The sequence below is a fragment of the Marmota marmota genome, unplaced genomic scaffold (genome assembly GCF_001458135.2).
Source record: "Marmota marmota marmota unplaced genomic scaffold, marMar, whole genome shotgun sequence".
Classification (NCBI taxonomy): Eukaryota; Metazoa; Chordata; class Mammalia; order Rodentia; family Sciuridae; genus Marmota; species Marmota marmota.
Window position 1 is genome coordinate 48,689,322 of NW_025999990.1, and position 11,082 is coordinate 48,700,403.

Genomic DNA, 11,082 nt, shown 5'->3' on the forward strand with positions numbered 1-11,082 from the left:
ATATATATATATATATAACTGTAAATGGAATATCATTGGCATACGCACGCACACACACACAAACAATGGAATATTACTCAGCAATAAAAGAGAATAAAATCATGGCATTTGCAGGTAAATGGATGGAGCTGGACAATATGATGCTAAGTGAAGTTAGCCAATCCCCCAAAACCAAAGGCCGAATGTTTTGTCTGATATTAAGGAGGCTGATTCATAAAGGGGTTGGGAGGAGAAGCATGAGAAGATTAGAGGAACTCTAGATAGGGCAGAGGGATGGGAAGGGGAGAGGGGGTAGGGAGGGGGCAAGGGAGTAAAAAAGATGGTGGAATAAGATGGGCATCATTACTCTAAGTACATGTATGAAGACACAAATTGGTGTGAGTATACTTTGTATACAACCAGAGATATGAAAATTGTGCTCTCTATGTGTAATATGAATTATAATGCATTCTGCTGTCCTATACAACAAATTAGAATAAAAAATTAAAAAACAAAACAAAACAAAAACCGGTGGGTGACATGCATCTCAGAGGCCTTCCAGGTTGGGAAGATAGCCCCAGCCTGGACTTAGAACACAATCCCTCCATTTCTCACTCTCCTTCAGTAACCACTGTCAGTGCTACCCCACTTTCAGCTATACAGGGATCCAGCAAATTGTCCCTTTGTTACTGGAAAGTAAGTTCAACCAGGGCAGCTACTTCATCTGCTCTCATTTTCATTCGCATCCTTAACACCAAAGAAAATGACTGGCAAGTATTTATCACACACCGTTCACATACAGGACAGTGAATGGATTGGTGGGCAAAAGGGAAGTAATTGCAACTCTCTATTAATCAATTAAAACTAATCAATTAAAACTAATCAATCAATTAAAACTAGTCAATTAAATTAATCAATTTAATCAATTAAAACTAATAGCCTCCCATTAATGAGGGAGCTTATGTAAGTTAAGAACTGGAAGGAGTTTCTATCACTTGAATAAAAGGCAAGAACATGCCATTTTTCTGTTTGGAAACATAATATTATAAAGATGTCAATTATCCCTTTGTCTTAGTGTAAATCCAGTCAAAACCCAGCTGGAGTTTCCTTTTTAACTTATCAACTTATCTAGGGATCTACTCAAGATACTTGAAAAGATAGTTGTACATAAAACTTGTATGTAAATGTTCGTTACAGCATTATTCATGATAACTTAAAAAATGGAGACAACTCAAATATCCACCAACTAGTGAATGAATGATCAAAACTGTGCCACATCTAGTCAGAGGAATACTAATCAGCAATAAAAAGGAATGAAGTACTGACACATGCTACAATGTAAATGATCTGAACCATGCTCAGTGGTTAAAATAAAAAGATACAAAAGGCCACATATTGGAATTTATCATTCCTTTTATATAAAAAGTCTAAAGAAGTAAGATCTAAAGAGAAAGTGGTTGTCTGGGGCTGGGGGTGGAATGAAGGAATTACTACAATTGTGCAAAAGGGTGTGCCCTTCATGGGGCCTATAAAAATGTTCTAAAATGAGATTGTGGTGATAGTTATAATACTCCACTAAAATCCTTTGATTTATACACTTAAAAAAGAGTAATTTTTATACTATGTAACTTGTATCTTGATAACATAGAATAGAATATTCTAATGTTTATATATAAAAATAAGGAGGTATGAGCAATCAAGTTACTTTGGAAAAAAAATGTACTGAGTGTGGACTAGTTACTTCCTCTGGGAAAAGTCTTAGAAAGATCTTAGAAGGAGAATTTCTGGATTAAAAATGTGTACCCAAAATGAATAATAACTGTAATTTGAATAAATAAGTACACGAGTCCATTTTGATAACAAACCTGGACCAAACCTCACACCTGAAACAAATAAACCAAAGTGAATCAGATGTAAAAGGAAACATGGGAAGGTTAGAGAAACTCTAATTTAGAAGAAACAGAGAGAGGAAAAAAAAATCTAGGTTATGGGCTTAGTGGAGAGTTTGTAAACATGACAGAAAAAGCACAATCCAAGAAAGAAGAGTTGTTAAATTGGGCTTCATCAAGATTAAAAACTTTTGTTCTGCAAACAACCCTGTTAAAAGGATAAAAAATTAAGCTGTAGACAGTGAGAAAATATTTGTAAAGCACATTTCTGAGAAGGGAATCATATCTAGAATATACAAAGGACCCTTAAAAGTTAAAATCCATGGGCTGGGGCTGGGGCTCAGAGGCAGAGTGCTCACCTAGCATGTGTGGGGCACTGGGTTCAATCCTCAGCACCACATAAAGTAAAATAGACATTGTGTCCACCTCTAACTAAATGAATTTTTAAAAAAAGTTAAAATCCATTAAAACCCTTAAAAGAATCCATTGAGAAAATGGGCAATATACATGAATGGACATTTCATCAAAGAGATGAATGGGTGAGAATTACATAAAAAGAAGTTCAGTCAACATCCTTAGCCTTGAGGACAATGCAAATCAAGACTTTGATGAGCTTTCTCTTACGCCTACTAGAATAGTGACAATACTGAACACTTGCAATCGTGAGGAGAAACTGGATTTGTTATACATTGTTGATAGGAATGTCTCTCAAAGGTGATGTGGTCATACAAACATTCACACTGCAGAATACCACCCAACAACCAAAAAGAACCAACAATTGACATAGGCAACAACTGGGATGGATTTCAAGTGCTGAGTGAAAAATGACCACCCCCAAAGGTTCATGTTATGTTATTCCTTCTGTATACCATTCTGTAAAAATAAAGTTGTAGAGATGGAGAACAAATGGATGGTTATCAGGGTTACATATGGTGAGAAAGAAAGGAGGTGGGATTAACTATGAACTGTGTAGCCAAGAGATCTTTGCATTGATGGAATAGTTCTGAATCTTGATTTCAGAGGTGGTTACATGAACTACACAGGTAATAAAATGGCCCAGAACTCTGTTCACATATGGTTCCAAGGTCTGTTGGCTGGTTTTGATATTGTGCTACAGTTAAGTAAGAGGAACCACTGAAAATACAGGGTAAAATGTGCCTGGACTCTTTCTGCCCAGTCTTTGCAACTTCATGTGAATCTATAATAACTTTTTTAAGTGTAAAAATGGTTTTAAAAGGCATGTAGATACAAATGTATCATAAAATTTTAACAGTTGAATAGTTAACATAATATAGGTAATTTTAAATTATAGAGCTAGGCAAACCAGTGAAGAGATTTTAACCCGTAAAAGGTGATACTTAATCAGAAGTCAAGATTTTAAAACAAATATTCCTATGTTATCTATTCAGTTAAAAAAGAATAAACGTTAGGTCCCTGTTTTGGTTTTTTTTTACACTACAGAATGAGTTCCAGATAGATTAAACATTTAAAAGAAAAATAATTATGCCACTAAAAGAAAATCAAAGAAAATGCAAATTAATACATACTGAATCTCAGGATGGTGAGCATCTTTCCACCAGAAAAATTAAAACATGAAAAAGCATATATTGGCAGTTTGTACTATATAAAATTTTAGTGTCTTAGTTAGTATCCAAGGAAAAGCAAACCAAAAAAATAGGAAAAATGTTTCAGTGTAGATACCAAAGGGTTGTTATCTATTATAGTTTGGATCTGAGTGTCCCCTAAAGGCTCATGTGTTGAAGGCTGAGTCCTTAGCAGGTGGAGCTATTGGGAGGTGGTGGAAACTTTAGGGGGGTAAATCCTAGTTGGAAGAGGTGGGTCAACGAGGGCATGCCTGTGAAGGTATATTTTGTCCCCAGCACCCTCCTCTTCTCTCTCTCTCCCTCTGCTACTTGGCCACCATGAGGTGAGCCACTTTGGTCTGCCATACCCTCCCTACCATGATGTTCTGCCTCACCACAAGCCTGCAGTGATGGGGCCGAGCAACTGTGGACTGGAACCTCTGAAATCACAAGCTGAAGTCTTTCCTCCTTGACATTGTTTATCTTAGGTATTTTGTTACAGCAACACAAAGCTAACTAATACAGTCTCCTGTATTGTCTGTAGTATATTTAATATATAAAAATGTTTCCAATATTTCAGATATGGAAATAGACTGAGAGGGTAAATCCAGCAAATCCTGTCTGTTTAAGTTCTTCTTGGCCCTTCATTGTAGCACTTCTTGCTTCTGGGTATGGGGCAGGACCCTTTCCAGGATGGCGGTCATACGACCTATAATCAAAAAGGTAGGTCAAATAATTTCGTTATAGCCAACTCTTACCATGAAAGTTGGGGGAAAACTAAGAGCAATAATTTTAGGCTTGTGATCAGCTTTCAGGAAAAGAGGTTCTGATTCCTATGATCCACTTTAGAGAAAAAGGATTCTGGTACCTAGACTTGAGCTGAGGAAGAACAAGGAGGCAAGAGGCAGAAGAGCAACAGAAGGAGATAGAAACTTTACTTCTGAGGCCTTCACTTTGGGGTATCATTTTCTGAACCCTAACAGCCTATATAAACAGTTTATTTTCTCTTTTTTTAAAAAAGTACTTTATAGTCCTCTAGATTCTATAGAATTCTTTTCATGGCTTTGCTTTCTTCAGATCATAAATATTTCTTTTCCTATTGTTTTTGTCTGTTTCGGTACAAGTTAAAACAACTTGTCCTCCTGTTAGTTTGATTTTGAAGCAGACAGAGCTTCCTATTTTCCCGGGATACATTTCCTAAACTCTCCTTCCCCTCCTCTGTTTCAATCTCCTTTTAAAAACGCTTGCAATCCATCCTCCCTTAAACACTGCAGACTTGGCTGTCTGGGTCTTAGAGTTGGGTGTTTGTACTAAAGCTGAAAGCTCCCAATCAGATCCCTGAGACAAGCTGGCATGGACACACTGGTCTGTAATCCCAGTGACTCTGAAGGCAGTCAGGCAGGAGGATTGCAAGTTCAAGGTCAGCCTGGGCAAATTAGTGAAGCCCTTAGCAATTTACTGAGATTAGTGAGACCCTGTCTCCATATAAAAAAGGGCTGGGGATGTAGCTCAGTGGTAAAGTGCTCTGGGTTCAATCCCCCATACAAAAAAAAAAGAAAGAAAGAAAGAAAGAAAAGAAAAACAAAGAAAAAAAGAAAGAAAGATTCTTGAGACAAAACAGGATTCTGAGCTGGGAGGGCAAAGTATACCAAGTTCCTTGTCTTAGGCAACATTTTTTAAAGTATGAGGATTTAGGATCTCCTCTCCACTTTATAGCCTTTCTGGTTTTACTCCATAATTCTAAAACAGGTCAGTGAAAATCTCCGGCTTATTCACTTGGTTCTGGGTGTTTAGGACTTCCTAGGGATCATCCAGCTAATTTGGTGAACTGATTGATAATAATAGGAAACATGGACGCGCCTCCCAGGAGACTGACTAAAGCCCTCCTTGGAGACATCTTCCCTTCTCCATCTGTTGTCTAACCTCCAAGTGACTAATAATCTGAATTTTTGGATAGTGGGTGGAGCAGGATCAGGCGGGTAGAGGCACTATTTAAAATGTCTACAGAGGTTTCCCATCCAATGGGTCTAAAGAGCTATGTGAATTTTTAGCACAAAAATTCAGCATGCCTCAAAGTGCCAGATGGACACAGAAGAGGTCTGTTCAGCCAGAGGAGAGATGCTGTGTGAATAATAGGTTCTCTGTGCTCTTCTTGTCAGCATAATCATGGGCTTGTCAGTTTTTCAGGACGATAATACCTAATAATAATTCTCAGCATTTGTCAACTGCAGAGACCTTTACAAACTTCAGTTATTCCCAAAACACTACTGACAGTGGGGCTGGATTACTTCCATCAGATACATGAAGAAATTGAGGTAGAATTTTAGAGAGAGAGAAAGAGATGAGTCAGAGTGGGAATTAACCCAGGGGACAGTCTCTATATTTCTTTCTGCTGTGTTTGCTACCAAAATATTATTTATAAATTGTGTGAAATGATTATAGCACCAAGACCACCAATTCAATCAAGAAACAGCACCTATGTTGTAGCTCCATTTATTTCTCACCGGCCAGAACTAGCTCTGAGGTAGCAATCGCAAGGGTGATAAGTCACAGCTTCCATTAGTGATCTCTAGGGCTACCTGCAGAGAATCAAGTCAGAGAGTTTCTCCCTACAGCTCTGGTGAGAGGCTCTTTCTTCTCACAGGCTTCGGGCCACTTCCCAGAGGAGTTCCTTCTTCTCTGTTTAGAAAGCTGAGTGGATATGGGTGGGCATGCCATATTTCTTAAATGAGTTGCCTAAAACCCCAAAAGTTACTTTAATGAGATGTATTTGGGTGCAGCTCAGTGGAAGAGTACTTGCCTACCATGCACAGGGTGCTGGGTTCATCCCCAGCATCAGATAGATAGATAGATAGATAGATAGATAGATAGATAGATAGATATACACCCAAACTCATCAAGTTAATGGCAATGGGAAGGTACAGCTCAAATGCTATGATTGAGAAATGCCCATTTCACTGGTAATAATACTGTGGTTGGGGCTATGTCTGGCTCTCAACATTTACTTTAAACCACAGTTCTCAAAAGCTCTTGTAAGACAGAATTCCCTGGAGGACTAGTTAGGACACCAGTCACTGGACCTACCCCCAGATTTTCTAATTTAGTAGATTTGGAACGGCTCTTGTCATTTACATTTCTAATAAGTTCTCAAATGTAGCCAGAGGGCCAAATCAAAGTTTTTGAAAGTCCTGAAAACTAATTGTGAATTTTGTAGATGCACCTTTGCAGTAGCTCAGTTGGTAGAGTGCTTGCCTTGCATGCACAAGGCCCTGGGTTCTAATCCCCAAAACCACACACACACACACAAAAAGAGCCTTTGCAATTGATTCCCTGATAGTACACACTAACTTTGAACCCCAATTAAGTGAACCACCACCTCCCAAATATAAAAACGAATTACATTCTTCTCAATAGCAAACCTGCATTACAAATGACTGTACTCAGATCCTGCCCAAATGATCCAGTTAAAATCCCAGCTACCCAGGAGGCTGAAGCAAGAGGATTCCAAGTTTGAGGTCAGCCTCAGCAACTTAGTGAGAAGCTGTTTCAATTTAAATAAATAAATAAATAAAGATAAAAAGGACTGGAATGCAGCTCAGCGCTAGTGTGTACCTGGGTTCAATTCCCAGTATCCATCCCAGTATCCAAAAGCAAAAACAAAACACAAACAATGGTACTAAGTATTGTTACTTGAATTTCGTCAATAAAAACTTAGTGGAATTTATTTTCTCTCTTTTTGTTTATGTAAGTACTCACGTAATATCCTTAATTTTGTTTCTGGGCCCACAAAACTTAAAATATTCACTCTCAGGCCCTTTACAAAGAATGTTAGCTGATCCCTGGTCCAGCTGATGATGCTGACTGGGGAATGACTTTGAGAACTGCTGCTCTAAACTGTTTTTTTTTTTTTTTTTTTAAAAAAAAACCCCTTCCTCTCACTAGCATAGCCAGGCCTCAAGTATCAAGAGGGACAACCCCCCTGGAAATGCACTGCTCCATTCTAGGCAAGGAGTCCAACAAAATGTGGCAACAACTCAGCACCTGTGTATTATGTAGAGAAAAGGGATTAGAAAAAGCATGGTGGAAGTCCTCTGTGGAATTTTAAAAGAGGTGAAATTTGGTTTGGATGAGGCCATATCTCTCTTGCTAGCCTCTTCCATTCCGAGAGTTTGGAACTCTGGGAGTTCCCTGACAGTTCAATAACCCTAACTTCTGCTCTCCTGAGAGACTTAGTACCTAATACACCTGCAACTCTATGGTCCCCTCCCAAGGTAAGTACTGGGTAAGTCATCTGAGTGTAAATCTTTAGAATATGTAAGTCTGTGACTCACTTCTAATATTTATGGTCCATACACACTCTTCCTTTGTTATTTAATATAAATTGCATGTTAAATATTATTTGGAAATCAGTGCACTGAAAAATGTTACTCGTTAAAAAAAAATCTTGATTTTTTTGCCCCTGCTCTACAATTCTGTTCCAATAGCAGATTCTCAATATTAAACATCACTCAAGGTGAAATTTTCTGTTGTAGCTGGTTTTAAAGAAGAAGTACCATCTGACTGCTGCCTACTAATAAATATTGAAATTTTCTCCAGGGAAAGTTATCTTGTCTTAGCTCTTCTAACCAAGGGGTGAGCTAGCTCAGGGCTTGTTCTTTGGGTCGTCCCTGAAAAAAGCAGAACAATCTCACAACATAATGAACATTGCTTTTGCTATCACGTTGAACATGACCCATGGAAGAAAATACTCACTGCTTTTCTTTTCCCCTTTGGGGCCCACAATTGGGAAGCTCCCAGCCATTATGAAGGAAGAGAGAACCATAGAATACAGTGGTTAAGTTTAGAATCAGTAGATCTCAATCCAAGGTCTCATTCTTTCATTAAGAGCATGACCTCACACTATGCCTGCATGTGCAGTGGTATAATAATCACAACTTGGAGGCAGTTGTAAGAACTAATAAATGTGGATTAAATAATGTGGCTCATCTGTAAGACAGTACCTGGCACATGGCTTACTGAGGACTCCATAAATTGTAGTTCTCTGTAAAATATTAACCAGAAATGACTCATGTATGTATCTGCACTCCCCATTAAATTCATCCATCTATCCATACATTTGCTCATTCATTTACTTAAGAAATATTTTTGAAGATCTATTGCACACCAAGCGCTCTCTGGGATTTGGGGACACAGTGTATCCTGCTCCTAGCTACATTTTCCTGGACTTTGAGCTCCTACAAAGCAGGTCCCATCCCTGTATATCTACCTAGAGCCTAGTATTGAACTTAAGTCAGATTAGATATTTGAAAGGTGTTTATTAAAGAATGACACTTCTGAAAAGTGAAAAATCCACTGTGATTACTTCCTCTCTGCTGTGACTGGGTCTGGGCCACCATTTGCAGCAGCACAGAGATAGCCATCCCCAGAGTTCTGTGCCAGAAACTGCCTTCCCAGTGAGCATAGAGGGAAACAATGGCCTCTGGAAAGACAGTGGTCACTCAGACAATGGTCTTCATCTTAATTGCAGACTGTAATTCAGCCCTAAATCCAAAGTGGCAGCCACACAGAGGCTGTTTTCCTATATAACTAAGTGTTCTTTTCATTGCTGTGGTATTCTGAACAAACTGTTCAACTGTGAATGAGTTCTGGGGAAGGAAATATAATATTATGCTTCCATGCATGCTGAAAGGCAGAGAAGCTTTCATATCATGGTGCAATTAATTAAAAAACAATTATGAAAATGTTCCAGATAATTCACATCAAGCAGCTACTCACGGTTACTTTATTATTTGGGGTAATATTTGTGATTATTGTTTCATTTGTTTTTAACATGGATGTACAGCTTTATGTAATCCTTTTATAATTGAGAAGCAGCTAGAAGTTCAGGTGCTCTGAAATCCCTCTTTATTCAGTTGCCCAACTTTTAGAAGAATACCATTATGCGGTTAACTCAGATTATTAACACACTCACATATGTGTTCTGTCTCTTTATTACAATGCAGGCATAACTATAATTCTGTCTGGTTTAATTTGTAAGCTTCATGGCAAACATCACATTGCCATTTCTTTGCAAGTCTAACTAATAATGCTCATTGATTCATATTCTCTATTAGAAGAATTAATCAGCAGTCAGCCAACAAATGTTTCTTGGACAGTTGTCCTGTACAATATATGGGAATGGAGTTTTGGAGTTAACTGTATACAAAATTTACATGGCTTTATCCTTGATCTCTAGACATTTTCAGTTTTGTTGGGAAAAAAAGACACATAGGCATGCTTGCTGTTAATTATCAAATTAACAATATAAGGCAATCAAAGTTGAGTGTCAACTGATAGTATACAAAATAATTACTGTAGAAACCTATAGGGGACAGCATCTAGGCTCTGGAAGCCTTGCTCAATTAATGTTGCCCATTTCATGAGAGGTTGCTCAATTCAATAGGAAGATGGTGAGTTATGTGTACTTCCTTATTACAAAGAATATGATTTGAAAGCCAGAAATGCAACAATGTATGAGAGCCTATTAGGCCCATAGAATCTCAAGCACCATCCCAGACCCACTGGATGGGATCTGCAATTTCACAAAATCCACAATGATTCATCATGGTCTGAGAAACACTGGCCTATCCTGCAGATCTATAAGTCACTTTTCTTTACTTGAAGGAAAAATGAGATTCATACTTGGTAATCTTATTCTTGCCCCAATAAAAAAAAAGGTAATTAGAGGAAATCATTCACCAACAAGCCTTTGTGCATCATCTGGGCACGAAGAATCTTCTTTCAGTCACACATGAAGTGTATGTAGGGACCCAAAGACAGTTTTGGATATTCAATAATTTTGGTGACATCACACTAGTGACATGAGGCCGAAGAGCCAAATAGATACTAAGCATTCCAAGGATATCTTCTCCATCGACTTAATCATCTCAGGAAGTGGGATAAAGGTATGAGAAAGTGCTTGGGACACAGGGCGATGCGTGGAGAGGGAGGAGCCCTAAGGCCAGAGCTCTAACGCCAAGACTAGATCAGTGTGGCATTTGCTTTCCTCTTGTGCTAGAGACTCTACATCCAACAAACTACTTGACATTCAACTTGTGTGCTTATCAGCCTTTTTGAAGAAAAACATCCAAAAGAGAATTGTTAACTTTCTCCCACAAATCTGTTTTTCCCTGGATCTTCCTCTTATTGAGAAATGACATTTAATAATCCAGCTAATAAGCTCCCATCCCCGCACCAAATAAAAACTACTCAGAATTCTTAATTTTTCCTCAACCAATAAAATCCACAAGCATTTTTTGTCAATTCCACTCTCAGTCCATTATCTTGGATATGTCCCCTTCTGGCCATTGATGGTCCTTGGGCACTACCCGCCATCTTTCCGTTAAGTCTTGCCAGGTTACTTAAGTGATTTTCCTGTTTTAGCTCTTGTTTTTATCCAAGTTAATCTCCAGAGAGAAGCCAGAATGGTCTTAGAAAAATAGTAGTCTCTTCATATCAGTCCTCTGCCTGAAGAGTTAATGATTTCCTATTTACCTTAAAAAGTGGAAACTTTCAGGACTTGCTAAATCTGCTTTGTGTTCCCCTTCCCTATACCACCACTCACCCTTATTGAGCTCCAGCCAAACTAATCT